The sequence below is a fragment of the Heliangelus exortis genome, chromosome 3 (genome assembly GCF_036169615.1).
Source record: "Heliangelus exortis chromosome 3, bHelExo1.hap1, whole genome shotgun sequence".
Lineage (NCBI taxonomy): Eukaryota > Metazoa > Chordata > Aves > Apodiformes > Trochilidae > Heliangelus > Heliangelus exortis.
The window spans coordinates 112,333,622-112,348,769 of NC_092424.1; the positions used below are offsets into that span (position 1 = coordinate 112,333,622).

Sequence of the window (15,148 nt, forward strand, 5' to 3'; positions counted from 1 at the left end):
ACTTTTGTTGGTATCTGTTGTAACTCCATGCTTTCTGGGACATGATGGATATGCATTAACACAAGGAGAGATCTCCTGGCTTTTCTGAGCCTGGTTGGGTTTAATGTCAGCAATTCCAGAAAGTTCTGACCCAGGACAGGTAATCCAGTTGATGGTGTTGCCCACCAACCCAGGAGCCCATCCTGACCTCTCTGCAACTTCCTGAAGTCACCCTGGATCTAAAAGAAAAAAAGGATTCGTCTACGAGCCAGCTGGGGAAGTCAATAAAGGAGTAAAAGCTCTCGATGAAAAAAAGATCTCAAGATCTAAACAGACATGACAAAAACTACAAATTACTAAAACATGCTCTGATTTTTTTCTCCAGAAAGTGTTGACTTGTTTTCCCCAAAGCTGAGAGCTACACTTGACTGAGTGGCACACTTCAACCAGAACCCAAGACACAGAATCCTCTGACAATTCACTGGGGAACAAAAAAAGCTGAAATCAGAAAGAAATTCCTGGCCAATTGTATTCCTGGAAATCCAAAGTAATTCCACCCCGTGTTGGCTTTGGTCTGCAATGGGTCCTGCAAGAAAATCTTGATAGGTATTTAAAAAAACCACTGACTGCAGATAGAAAGCAAGATCAGGGTATCAGAGTTGTTGATTCATGCAGCATTACATCTGATTATCATAGAATCATAGAATAGGCTGGGTTGGAAGGGACCTCAGAGATCATCAAGTCCAACCCTTGATCAACTACTGCCACAGTCACCAGACCATGGCACTGAGTGCCATATCGAGTCGCTTTTTAAATGTCTCCAGGGACGAAGAGTCCACCACCTCCCCAGGCAGCCCGTTCCAATGTCTGATCACCCTTTCCGTGAAAAAATTCTTTCTAATGTCCAATCTGAACTTCCCCCAGCACAATTTAAGACCATGCCCTCTTGTCTTGCTGAGAGTTGCCTGGGAAAAGAGCCCAACCCCCCCCTGGCTCCAACCTCCTTTCAGGGAGTTGGAGAGAGTGATGAGGTCTCCCCTGAGCCTCCTCTTCTCCAGCCTCAACACCCCCAGCTCCCTCAGCCCTTCCTCACAGCACTTGTGCTGGATCCCTTCACAGCCTCCTTGCTCTTCTCTGGACCTGCTCCAGCACCTCAAGCTCCTTCCTGAGCTGAGGGGCCCAGAACTGGACACAGGACTCAAGCTGTGGCCTCCCCAGGGCTGAGCACAGGGGCAGAATCCCTTCCCTGGACCTGCTGGCCACGCTCTTCCTGACACAGCCCAGGATGCCATTGGCCTTCTTGGCCACCTGGGCACACTGCTGGCTCATGTTCAGCTTCCTGGCAATCCAGACTCCCTATCAAATCCATACTCTCTATCAAATTGTTTGAACCCCAGTGCTCAAGCAGATTCTCCTGAATCCATATTTAGGTACCCAAGCAGCACATTTTATAAATTCTGAGTCTCTGTCACTTCCATGTGTGAGCTCTGTGGAGCTCAGAACTTTCTGAGGTGCCATTATGTTCTTCTATCTGACTGGAAAAGCCCTGGTTTAGATAAATTTTTGGCTTTATATTTAAGAGTTGGATTGACAGCGGAAAAAATGTTCCATGAGCACTCACTTCAATTCTTAATTAAATTTACATTTTTTGTCACTGAGAAATCTTGAGGTGTGAACAGTGCTCTTTTGATTCCACAGCTTTGCACTAAGGATAAGCAAAGTTTTTGGATAGCAGAGGTAATGTTCCTAGACCTCTGCATGTGGCATTTTTTGGTTTTATTTAAAAAAAAACCAAAAACCATACTTTTTGTTTAATTTTTTTTAATTTGTGTGGAAATTCCAAAGCAGGCCATCCCCTTTCTCCCTCTCCAGGTGAATGCAAAGGATTCCACTCCAAGCCTCATCACTTGGACACAGATAAATTCAAAGGGCAGAGCAGAATTAAGACACAACATTTTCCACACCTCGAGACTCAACACATCTTAAGACAATTTCTCAGTTCTTGTTTCCTGGAAATTTTTGCTTGTATCCATTTTTAAGTCTCCATTTAATCCAAAGACCACAAGATCTGACATAGGAAAGGGCCAGTTAATCATAATTATCTTTCTTTTGCCTTGATTTTCCTTGTCGTGTCCTCCACAGAACTCCTCTCTTGGTTAAATAAGCTCCTTGAGAGCTTCTTTACAAGAAGAAACTACACCCAGATCCCTGCAAAGTGCTGCATAAACCTCAGCCATCATTATTAATCTCATTATTAAATGCATGCTCTTGACATTTAATATGCTTTGGAAACTTTTAGAGTGCTGTAACAGATGCACAATCAAGAGCAAGAAATTCAACAACCTGAACGAACCTGAACCCTGCAAGAACACGTTCCCAGGCTGAGGTCAAGGTGTTTATTTTATGTTATTTATTTAGTGTATTTATTTCTATTAATGACTTATTATATTTTATATTGCTTAAAAAATTTTTTATATTTTATATTTTTTATAATTTTATATTATATTTCAGATCATAATATTATTTCATTATATTTATTATTATTTTATTTATTTATCTTCAGCTTATGTTATTTTTATATTTTATATTTTTATAATTTTATATTATATTTCATATCATATTATTATTTCATTATACTTATTATCATTATTTATTTATTTATCTTCAGCTTATATTACTTTTATATTTTATATTTTTATAATTTTATATTATATATTGTATTATTATTTCATTATATTTATTATTTATTTATTATATTTATTTATTTATCTTCAGCTTATATTATTTTTATATTTTATATTTTTATAATTTTTATATTTCATATCATATTATTATTTCATTACATTTATTTTTACTTATTTATTTATCTTCAGCTTATATTATTTTTATATTTTATATTTTTATAATTTTTATATTTCATATCATATTATTATTTCATTACATTTATTTTTACTTATTTTTTTATTTATCTTCAGCTTATATTATTTCTACAGTTTATATTTTTATAATTTTATATTATATATTATTTCATTATATTTATTATTTATTTATTATATTTATTTATTTATTTATCTTCAGCTTATATTCTTTTTATATTTTATATTTTTATAATTTTTAAATTTCATATCATATTATTATTTCATTACATTTATTTTTATGTATTTATTTATTTATTTATTTTAATCACATACTTATTTATCTTCAGTGTGTTGGCATCTGTGAGATGCCAGACATGGGAGATCTGTGCCCACCTGGAGTGGCAGCTGGAGGCCACATCAAACAGGGAGGGACACCTCAGGTGACACCACACTCCTGCAGGAAAATCAGCTCAGCCCTTTAAACCTTCATCTTCTGGAGCACTGTGCAGACCTGCCCCAAAGACTGGGAATTCATCTATCGCAGTACAGGAAAACTTGATGTCTGGACCAATTTATCATAGAATCATAGAATCATAGAATCATAGAATGATAGAATCATAGAATCATAGAATCCTAGGGGTTGGAAGGGACCTGGAAAGATCATCTAGTCCAACCCCCCCTGCCAGAGCAGGGCCCCCTAGAGTACATCCCCTAGGAACGTGTCCAGGTGGGTTTTGAATGTCTCCAGTGAAGGAGACTCCACAACCCCCCTGGGCAGCCTGTTCCAGGGCTCTGTCACCCTTACAGTAAAAAAATTTTTTCTGATATTCAACTTGAACCTCCTATGCTCCAATTTACACCCATTACCCCTTGTCCTATCACTGGTCACCACTGAGAAAAGCCTAACTCCATCTCCCTGACACTCACCCCTTACATATTTGAAAACATTGATGAGGTCACCCCTCAGTCTCCTTTTCTCCAAACTAAAGAGCCCCAGCTCCCTCAGCCTTTCCTCATAAGGGAGATGTTCCACTCCCTTAATCATCTCAGTAGCTCTGTGCTGGACTCTTTCAAGCACTTCCCTGTCCTTCTTGAACTGAGGGGCCCAGAACTGGACACAATACTCCAGGTGTGGCCTCACCAATGCAGAATAGAGGGGGAGGAGAACCTCTCTTGACCTACTAACCACACCCTTTCTAATGCACCAGACTCTGGTCCCATCCTCCTGACACCACCTTTTAGATATTTAGAAGTCTCTGTGAGCTCCCCCCTCAGCCTCCTCCAGGCTGAACATTCCCAGCTCCCTCAGCCTTTCCTCATGGGGCAGCAGCTCCTGTCCCATCACCATCTCAGTGCCTCTGGGATGGACTCTCTCCAGGAGTTCCTTGTCCTTCATGAACTGGGGAGCCCAGAACTGGATCCAGAATTCCAGCTGGGGCCTCAGCAGGGCAGAGCAGAGGCCCAGGAGAACCTCCCTTGACCTGCTGGCCGTGCTCTTCTTGATGCACCCCAGGATGCCATTGGCCTTGGCCACAAGGGCACATTGCTGGCTCATGGTCATCTTCTTGTCTACCAGGACCCCCAGGTCTCTTTCACCTACACTGCTCTCCAGCAGCTCAGCCCCCAACCTATACTGGGACATTTAGGGTGTTTTTACATTACTGACAAGCTGAACAGAGCAAGCGACACAAAGCAGGAAATGTTTTATTTACAGCCCGTTCTCCCCAGTCAGATCTATTTGATATTTACATTAGTTTATTGCAGGCCAATTTCTAATATTAGCTTAAAAGTCCAATATAAGCCTTAGCTGGGAGCACTGGCTACACGTTCCCAGCACAATAAAGCAAATGGCTTCTTGGCTGAACTGCATGACCTCCCAGCTGAAAAAATGATTGTAAACTAGAAAGTGTGGTTTCATAATGTTGTTCGTAGCCCTAACTTCAAATGCATGATTAGCTCTATTTGCAACAGTCAAAGGGCTCAGTGAAACACCCACCAGCCTTTGATCAAATGAGCAGCATATATGTAGAATCAAAAGCTAATAAAAAAAAAAATAAATCTTGCCTTCTCTGGCATTGATAAAAGGAAGCAACACGTGTGGCTGCTGCATCCAGAGGAGCAGAAATAGTAGAAAATTAGCAGCACCCAAGCACAGGATGGTGGCATTTCCCTGCCTCCATGAATTTTGAGAGGTGGCCTTAATCCACCTTTCTGCTCCAGGGATGCTCAGCTGTGTTCTCCCATGAACATCAACACCCTGGACATTTCGTTGCTTCAAAACACAGTCATCCGAGTGGAGATGTTAAAATGTTTATTCTCCTACAACATGAGATGCTACAGCACAGAAGTGTAGGAAAAATTATTAAGAGAGAAAATTCAGATAAACAATAGCTATCACGTTGTGTGAAGCCTGAAGTTACATGTTATGGCTGCAGAGGAAACCACGGGGTGCTGACATGTCAATCATAACAGAATTCTCTGTCCAGATGGGGGGAAAAATAGATATATTCATATATCTATATATATATATTCTATATTCATATAGATGCATTTCAGCACAGGCTCCATAAAGAAAGTATAAGTGGGCTGATAATCACTGCTAATGATAGGACAAGCCACCTCTCAGAAGTTTTTATTCTGAGAAACTCAGACAAGCCAACTACAGCATCCTAAGCTCGTGCCATTAAAGCTTTCATCTTGTTGCCACTGTCATCCAGCAATGCAATCAGAAGTGTGTGCTGGTTCTGAGCTATCTTTCTGCTGCAAAGTGACCAAATTTTCTTGGGCTGACAAAAAAGTCAAATTGTCTGTGGTTTAAAGTAATAGAAAAAGAGTTAGGAACTGCTCACACAAAACCTCCTCATCTGAACACAGCTTTCTCAGAGAAGGGCTGAGCATGAAAAGGGTAGCTCTGCAGCACAGATGAGTGACTAGAAAATAAATAATGGCCTTGCTTATCAGATCAGGTTTGCTTATTTTCATAAGGACTACCACCATCAATCAGACATCAAGTAGCTACTATTCACATCAGAGTGTAACAAAGACAATTTAATATGTAAAGCTCTGAAATAGACATAATTTGAAGAGGAGTAAGCAGGTGGTGTGCTTTTCTTTTTTTTTTTTTTTTTTTTATAGACTCCATTCTATTGCTTTAATAACAACAACCTACTTTTTAAAAGAGCTATTTCAGTTTTCCCAGCCAAAAAACACGTGAAAAACTGTCTCCCAGCCAAAGCATGTCCTAAACTCACGCAGCACTTACATAAAACCACAGCTGAATGTTGTAAATTCTCCCCACCAGGCATTCCTTCATGCAATTAAAATCTCAGAACTGATCCATCCTGTGGGGCTGGGAACAGGCATTCCCCCAGCCCTGAAAAACCCAATCCTGACCACTTCATTTCCTTGCCCGTTTCTGCTCCAAAGTTCATTGCGTTCGGCAGGAAATCCCAATTTTTAAATGTATCCTCTTTGCTATGATAACAAAGATAAAATATACAGGGAGGTTGCCAGGCTATACCCACATCATGTTTTTATATGGGCTTTCAACACAGGGGTGTAGTGAGAGCAATTGTTTGCAAATTTTAAGTCAAGAAGAATAAGCCCATACCCCATATGCAAATATTACAATCCCCTGAACCTGCAGTTGACTCAAATTCCCCAAAATACCAAATTGCTTGCAGAAAGAGGAGGCTCTGAGATGACCTTCCAATATTTGAAGGGCTACAAGAAAGCTGGGGGAGGGCTTTGGACACAGGGGGGTAGGGAGAGGACAAGGGGAAACGGGTTACCACTTGAAGAGGGGAGTTTTAGGTTGGACATTAGGAAAAAATTCTTTAATTTGAGGGTGGTGAAACCCTGGCCCAGGTTTCCCAGAGAAGTTGTGGCTGCCCCATCCCTGGCAGTGTCTCAGCCCAGGTTGGATGGGGCTTGGAGCACCCTGGGCTGGGGGAGGTGACCCTGCCCATGCAGGAGGGGTGGAACTGGATGAGCTTTAAGGTCCCTTCCAACCCAAACCATTCTGTGATCTGTCTTGGGTCAGTGCAGGGGGGGTTTTGGAAGCAGGGCCACAGGGGTGGCTCCTGTGAGAAGCTGCTGGAAAATCCCCCAGTTCCAGTCCCTGCCCCTCCTCGGCCCAAGGTCGAGCAGATATGGGAAGCTGGATGCCCAAGTAATATATTCAACAAAGGGAAAATGAAACTGCAAAAATATTATAGAAAAGACCTTCGGGGAAGGTGGTGAGAGAGCAATGCCAGAGAAAAGTTATCAAGGTCAGTGAGGAAAGGAGAAGGAAAGGTGCCTGAGCAGGGGTTTCCCCACAGCCCATGGTGAGATGGCAGCTGTGCCCCTGCAGCCCATGGAGCAGCACGGAGGGACAGAAGTCTGTTTGTAGCCCCTGAAGTGTCACAGGTGGGAAAATGTGGAGCTGAAGGATGGTGGAGAGGGGCAGATATGGATCTGCAGCCATGGAGGACCTTGGTGTCACAGCCATGTGTCTTGGGTCAGTGCAGTGTTCTGGAAATTGAGGAGGGGGCACAGAGGTGGCTCCTGTGAGAATCTGCTGGAAAATCCCCCAGTTCCAACCCTGGTCCTGCCTCTGGCCTGGGCTGAGCAGAGCTGGGAAGCTGGATGTGCCTCTGTGAGGAACATGTTCATAAAGGGGAAACAAAACTGCAAAGATATAAATAAAGAGGAGGAGGTGAAAGGAATCAACAGCAAAACAAAGACACTGAGGTCAGTGAGAAGAAAGGAGGGGGAGAAGGTTCTCAAGCAGAGATTCCCCACAGCCCATGGTGAGATGGCAGCTGTGCCCCTGCAACCCATGGAGGAGCACGGAGGGACAGAAGTCTGTTTGTAGCCCCTGAAGTGCCACGGGTGGGAAAATGTGGAGCTGAAGGACGCTGGAGAGGGGCAGATGTGGATCTGCAGCCATGGAGGGCTCTGCTCCAGGGGAGGTGACAGTTCCCACAGCAGCCACGACTCTGTGGGCAGCCCCGCTCTGTTCCTGAGGGACTGCACCCCATGGGAGCGACTCATGTCCCAGGCGTTCCTCAAGGACTCTGCCCCATCAGAGGGACCCCACATTGGAATGGGGGAAGAACGTGAGGAATCCTTCCCTGAGGAGGAAAAGCAGCAGAAACCCCATGTGGGGAACTGAGCCTGAACCCCCCTGCCCGTCCCCTGTGCCCTGAGGGGAGGCGGCAGTGAAGGAACGCGGGGAGGGGGGGGGGAGGTGCTAAAATCTGTCCATGTTTTTGCTTTCTCCTGGTAGATTAAATTAGTTTTTCTTCCCAAGTTGGACCTGTCTGGTTTTTGCCTGTTAGACTGTAATTGTAGAAAGTAAACCTCCCTCTGGGTGGGTTTTCTCCTCCCTGCCCCACAGTGAGGGTGGGGGGGTGAGCAGAGGCCTCGATGGTTCCATTTGGGCCCAAACTGAGCCCATCCCATAGGAACTTCATCAAAGTTTCACAGTGTCTGTCAGGCTGCTGAGCTGTAGAGATTGTTGCCTCTTCTTCTGACCAGTGCTAATTCACTGTTGCTGTTATTCTGCAGAATCCATCCATCCATCCACCAACCCATCCACCCATCCACCAACCCATCCACCCATCCACCAACCCATCCACCCATCCACCAACCCATCCACCCATCCACTTATCCACCTATCCATCCATCCATCCATCCACTTATCCACCTATCCATCCATCCATCCATCCATCCATCCATCCATCCACCCATCCATCCACCCACCTATCCATCCACCCACCTATCCATCCATCCACCCATCCACCCATCCACCCATCCACCCATCCATCCATCCACATCTCCATCCACCCAGCTCTCCATCCACCCACCCACCTCTCCATCCACCCATCCACCCATCCACCTCTCCATCCATCCATCCACCCCTCCATCCATCCATCCATCCATCCATCCCCTGGTTTACACTTACTGAGATCCACATGTGAATTGGATATCTGAACTTCCATTACATTAAGGAGACATCAGGGGAATGCCTAAAATCAGCTACCTAAATGTAGGCATTTATTGCTCCTTGAGGTATTGATACATATAAAATTTATTTGTATTTTTGTATCTGCAAAATACACACACAAAAACTGGTCTGATGCCTACAACTCCTCTGCTATGAGGAAAGGCTGAGGAGTTGAAGTTATTCAGCCTGCAGAAGTCTCTAGGGAGCCTTTTAATACTTAAGGGGAGCCTACAAAAAACATGGGGACTGACTTTTTAGCAGGGCCTGTACCAATAGGACAGGGGTGATGGTTTGAAACTAAAAAAGGAGAGATTCAGATGATATTAGAAAGAAAATGTTTATGCTGAGGGTGGCAAGACACTGGCCCAGGTTGCCTAAAGAGGCTGAAGAATGGAAACATTCAAGACTGATCCAGTTGAAGATTTCCCTGCTCACTGCAGTGCAGTTGGATGAGGTGACTTTGGAAGGTCCCTTCCAACATGGTCATCCATGATTTATCATAGAACTATTCAGAGCTCTAAAAGTTAAGAAACCAACAAAATAAACAAACAAACAAAAAAATCTACCTCACGCCCCCCCCCCATAAAAAAAAACAAAAAACAACCACAACCTCATCATTCTAAAACCAATGCAGAATGAAAACACAGAAGCACAGAGAAAAACCAATGGTGCTTCATGTTCAGATGTGCCAATACCTTCATCTGTGAAACCAAACAGTACATTTGAAGTTGCTGGTTGGAGGATTCCCTTCTCAGCACACATGCAGTAAAGCACATGGGTACAACTAACCCACTGTACAAATATGTGAACTCTTGTGGAGTTACAGCAATAGAGAATTTAGTTCAGCACAGTTATCCTTTTGGTTGAAAAAAAGACATTTTACATATTTGGTCAAATTAATTTTCTGCAGCCCAAGTCTTCTTCAAATGAACGGAAAATTCTGTTTGACAAAACTCAAAGAAAATTACTATTTGACCAAGTAAGACACTGCAGTCATTTAACTGAGCATGTTTTTCAGACTTGCACAGAATATTTTTGCTGTGGCTGCAGTGTGATCAAGTCTCTCCTCTGAGCATCATAGAAGATGCTGTTCCCTTCCAGATCTACAGCACATCTACCCACCTACACTTTTATAGGTCCCAACATTTCCAAAGAGAGACTGTTCTCCAGACTAACATATTGTGCAGTGGGTGAGTTTCAATTGCCTGGATTTTTTATATTTATACTAAATTTTAATTTTAAAACTTAACCTTTTCACCTCTATTTGAAATACTTTTTGAACTTCATGTACTTTTTTAGCAACTATTCTTTTTTTTTTTTTTTTTTTTTTTCTAATTCTGGCTTTGGTGCAGTTATTATTTCAGTTATTATTTGATATTTTTTTTCCAATCTGTTGACCAGCTGGTTTAGATTTCAGAGAGGATTTCTGTCAGCATCACAACACACTCTTGCAGAGAAACTTTCAAAGATTATAGCATTACAGTCCAAACCTTTTTCATTTACATTTACTTATTTTTTTAAATTTACATTTACTTACATTCTAGCAAAGCTCCATCCATTTCCAAGGGAAAAAAAAGCCCAAAACAATTACTTCAGTGCTTCAGTATTCCATCTACATTTCCTATATATTCAATAAAAAAAAACACTCCCTGTTTTGTTTTGTTTTGTTTTGTTTTTTTCTGGACTTCAGTAAAGGCCACACTTTTAATGTCTGGATAAAATTTCAACATTTCTATACTCCTGTCTCTTTGAGCCCTTATAAGTTTCTGCAGATTTACAACCAGAAGAGCAAATCACAACCACTCTCCCCACCAACTTCTCTTGACTCTAACAAATCATGAGCTTGCTGCCTGCTCCCATCACCTCCATGAAGAGCTCAAATTCACTTAATTCTTAACCACTCACAGTGAGGCCCTTTGGCTGCTTTGTGGAAGGATCTTCTCCATCCAAATATTTGCTTTTGTAACCTGTTTTTTACCTCTCTGTGCACAAGGCTGTCAGTGCTGTCCTACCTAGGATGCAGAGATGATGGCATTTCTGAATTTTACTTTAATATAATCCAGACAAGGGTTGGGGGACTCATGATACGCCTGAAAACTCAGTGTTAGCACTTGACAAAACAACTGCAAGGCCTCTGATTCAGAAAGAACAACTGCAAACTTCTCCCCACTCTGATTTCACTATTTGGATTATTGCCTGGAGAATTCATGTGAAAACCAAACCCAGCCTAGCAACTGTCTTGAAAATTAAGTAACCTCAGGTTCAACTGTATTAAAAAACATCAGCTTCAGGCAGAACTGATGAAACAGCTCATTCATGGTACCTTCACCAAGCCCTGGCCCTCATTTTATTTTATTTTTTTTCTGATTATATTTACACCGTGTTACCCTTTACTGGCAGCACTATTGTATTAAAATCAACACTACCACTACCTGGCTCTGACTGCATGCATCCAGCTTCATCAACAGCCCAAGATGCATGGCTTGATGCATATTCATCATTTTCTTGCCACTTCTCAGCTGTTAAAACAGCTGCATGAATCAGCAATAAGTTTCACAACTTAAAATAGATGCACTTGCACCCTTGCAGGATACTTGGGCTCAATGCACATGATGATGCTTGTAGGTTGGTAGGAGAGAGGGCTGTGGGCCACTTAACTACAGAATTTTTCCCCTCAAGCACAGCACTACCCTAAAGGTGAAAGCTACACCAAATGTGGGTGCTTAGGGACATGGTTTAGGGGTGGACTTGGCAGTGTTGGGTCAACTGCACTCAGCCCTGGGGAGGCCACAGCTTGAGTCCTGTGTCCAGTTCTGGGCCCCTCAGCTCAGGAAGGAGCTTGAGGTGCTGGAGCAGGTCCAGAGAAGAGCAAGGAGGCTGGGAAGGGATCCAGCACAAGTGCTGTGAGGAAGGGCTGAGGGAGCTGGGGGTGTTGAGGCTGGAGAAGAGGAGGCTCAGGGGAGACCTCCTCACTCTCTCCAACTCCCTGAAAGGAGGTTGGAGCCAGGGGGGGTTGGGCTCTTTTCCCAGGCAACTCTCAGCAAGACAAGAGGGCACAAGAGGTCTCAAGTTGTGCCAGGGGAGGTTTAGGTTGGACATTAGAAAGAATTTCTTTCTGGAGAGGGTGATCAGGCATTGGAATGGGCTGCCCAGGGAAGGGGTGGATTCTCCATCCCTGGAGATATTTCCAAAGAGCCTGGATGTGGCACTCAGTGCCATGGGCTGGGAACCACGGGGGGAGTGGATCAAGGGTTGGACTTGATGATCTCTGAGGTCCCTTCCAACCCAGCTAATTCTATGATTCTATGAACAGTTGGGACTGCAATATAATATTAAAGTTCTTTTTCTAATCAAAATGCTCCTATGATCAGTGTTTGGAGCAGAAATGTGCTTTTTAAATACATCTCCTGATGGTTATCACTTATCATGCTTTGGTTCACATCACAGGAGTGCTCTGGGGATGGATGAACCCAACTGCTTTTGACAGAACTAAACCAGAAATGCACTGTTGACTTCCATCTGGTGGTGGCACATGGTCCAGAGGACCAAACTCCAGTGAGTGAAGAGCAAACCATCTTGACCTGCACACAGTGTGGTCTGGGTCCTCAGTACAAACTGCTTTGTTCTGCAGAGCTGCTTCTCTCAGCCCATACTGGGCTGAAAAATGAGTACCTGGCTTCTAGGGAGGAGCAAGGGCTGCAAGCTAACCTGGCATGGAGGCAGGAATTCAGGATATAAATATGATATAAAACATGGGGTTGGGTAGCTTCTGACCCCAGGGAATAAAAATGTTCCCTTTAGGTTAACAAGCAAATCTGGCTTTATGCAAGAAAACAAGAAAACAAGAAAACAAGAAAACAAGAAAACAAGAAAACAAGAAAACAAGAAAACAACAAAGCAACAAAGCAACAAAACAACAAAACAACAAAACAACAAAACAACAAAACAACAAAACAACAAAACAACAAAACAACAAAACAACAAAACAACAAAACAACAAAACAACAAAACAACAAAACAACAAAACAACAAAACAACAAAACAACAAAGCAACAAAGCAACAAAGCAACAAAGCAACAAAGCAACAAAGCAACAAAGCAACAAAGCAACAAAACAACAAAACAACAAAACAACAAAACAACAAAACAACAAAACAACAAAACAACAAAACAACAAAACAACAAAACAACAAAACAACAAAACAACAAAACAACAAAACAACAACCAAACAAATAACCCAAACCATCTAGCAGTCACACAATTTTCTATCTGAAAGGCATTCTCAACTTTATTCCAGGTCCTCAGCTCACAAGGATACCTAAGAGCACATGTCAAATTATATAAATACCTCTGATTTTATTCTTCTGCTGTGCCAAAGCCTCTACAGTCCCTTATATTTTTTGCAGGTATTGCAGTTCTAGTTTTTGTTATTCCTTCCCCTCTTTGGGGTGTGAACCACTGCTTATCCTGGAAAAATCCGGGGTTATGTCATCCCCAAGTGTTTTTATTGTCATTATCAGGTTCATAGATACACGTGTGACTGCCAGAAGAGCTGGCATTTAAGTTAAATGGCTGCAATAATAAGGGAAGTGGTTGTGTTGCATTTACATTAAAATAATGGAATGCAAAACATTTCAGAGGAAAAGGGATTCCTGAGCATATTGTTTGCTCAGTATGATTCCAAGCACAACCATTCCACTGCTACTGCAATGCCACAGAAGAGAATATTGTGGATATTGTTGATAACAGAGAGAAGCCACATATCCTTTAGGAATTTCAGTAGAGATTTGCCCTGTTTTCTTAGTTGGCAACACAGTCCCTTCCTTCCTCTTTCTTAAGTGCAAAAACAAACTCTGCATGCGATCACTTACACAGTTCTGCCTAATTATATAAATGTACTAATTACCCATACTGTTCAAATGGTGATAGACTTCAAAGTAGGTAAATTTTAAATGGTGCCATTAAGGAAACCTATTGATGATGGAAATTTCTGCAGTATCCTATTGCAATCATCTACATCCTAATTTTGCTTTGAAGTCCGTATTAATTTAACGTCGAGTAACAGGAGAGCATAACAGAGTTGGTAAAGCAAACTGAAAGCTGTGAGATTTACCATGTCCTATTGGTCAGCAGATGTTAACAAAAAAAAAAAAGGATCAAAACCACTTTGGAAAAGCAACAGATTGAAGGGAAACAATGAGTGGAAAGAAGTTCTGAATATGAACACCGACCCTCCAGAAACCACTCTGTTAACACAGATAAACACCTGCAAGACTGACTTAGCCCCATGTGTTCAGCTACTCCTGAGAAAATATACATGTCACCCAGCACTTAATTTACATGCACAGCTATCACACTGCTAAGGAGGACTTGCAAATGAGTTCCTTGCTGTTCAGAGGATCTCTTTGCAGGCAGAGGAACACCAGCTGCATCCACAAACCGGCCCGAGAAGTGCAGACACAGAGCTCACCCCACCAATGCCAGGCAGGCATTTAGGGGACCCAAAGTGGCACAAGAGCTCAGCACCTTGATACCTGCTTCTGATGCAGAAATCCTCACTCCTCAAAACACTGTTACCATCAGATATTCAGCACAAACCTTCACTCTTCAGCATCACCCTTCAGTGAAGCCACAGCACAAGCAAAGGCATGAATGTTGATGTTCTTTTAGGACTCCTTAATAGGTTGTCTATTGCCCTGATGTCCTGGATGTGGTTTATTTCACAGAAGTTAAAAGAATTGATGCATCTCTGCTGTAGAATCTGGATCTTGCATTGTCAAGGCCATTAGGCAGATCAGACAGCAATTACAATGAAGCAACACTACAGGACACTAATCCCTTTGCCTTTAGTTAAATAATAGCTTATGTGACAGGGAAGAGACAGAATCCATTGTCACTGAAAAATAGGGCTGTGTACAGAAAGGGAAATGGTCAATCTTCTCTCACACAGATCCTGGTGTCAAAACAAATGGTTCTACTAAGTCACAGACTGTCACATTTAATCACAGACATTTATGGAATGGCTTGATGAGAAGCACCTTGTAAGCAGCAGGTGGATATTTCTGAGTTACCAAGCTCAAATAATGATCAGAACTTTCCCCAAGTGTTCAAAAACTCTTGGATCTGAGATTTTGGCTACACCCTTCAGAGGATGGGGTCCAGATATGTTTGAATTGCTTTAAGATCAAAGACTTTTGCTCTGCCTCACCCACGCTAAAAAAAAAAAAAAAAAAAAAAAAAAAACTCTTGAAGAGATTAAAGCAATCTCCACACTAGTAGCTGTTTTTCTTTCTGCAATGCTAAAAAAAATGACTCACAC

At 42.3% G+C, this 15,148-nt stretch overlaps 1 protein-coding gene across 3 annotated transcripts in view; it reads right to left on the reverse strand.

The window, feature by feature from the left end:
• MSRA (methionine sulfoxide reductase A) overlaps positions 1 to 15,148 on the reverse strand; it is a 354,714-nt gene that overhangs the window by 99,899 nt on the left and 239,667 nt on the right. The gene's annotated exons all lie outside the window — the stretch shown is intronic.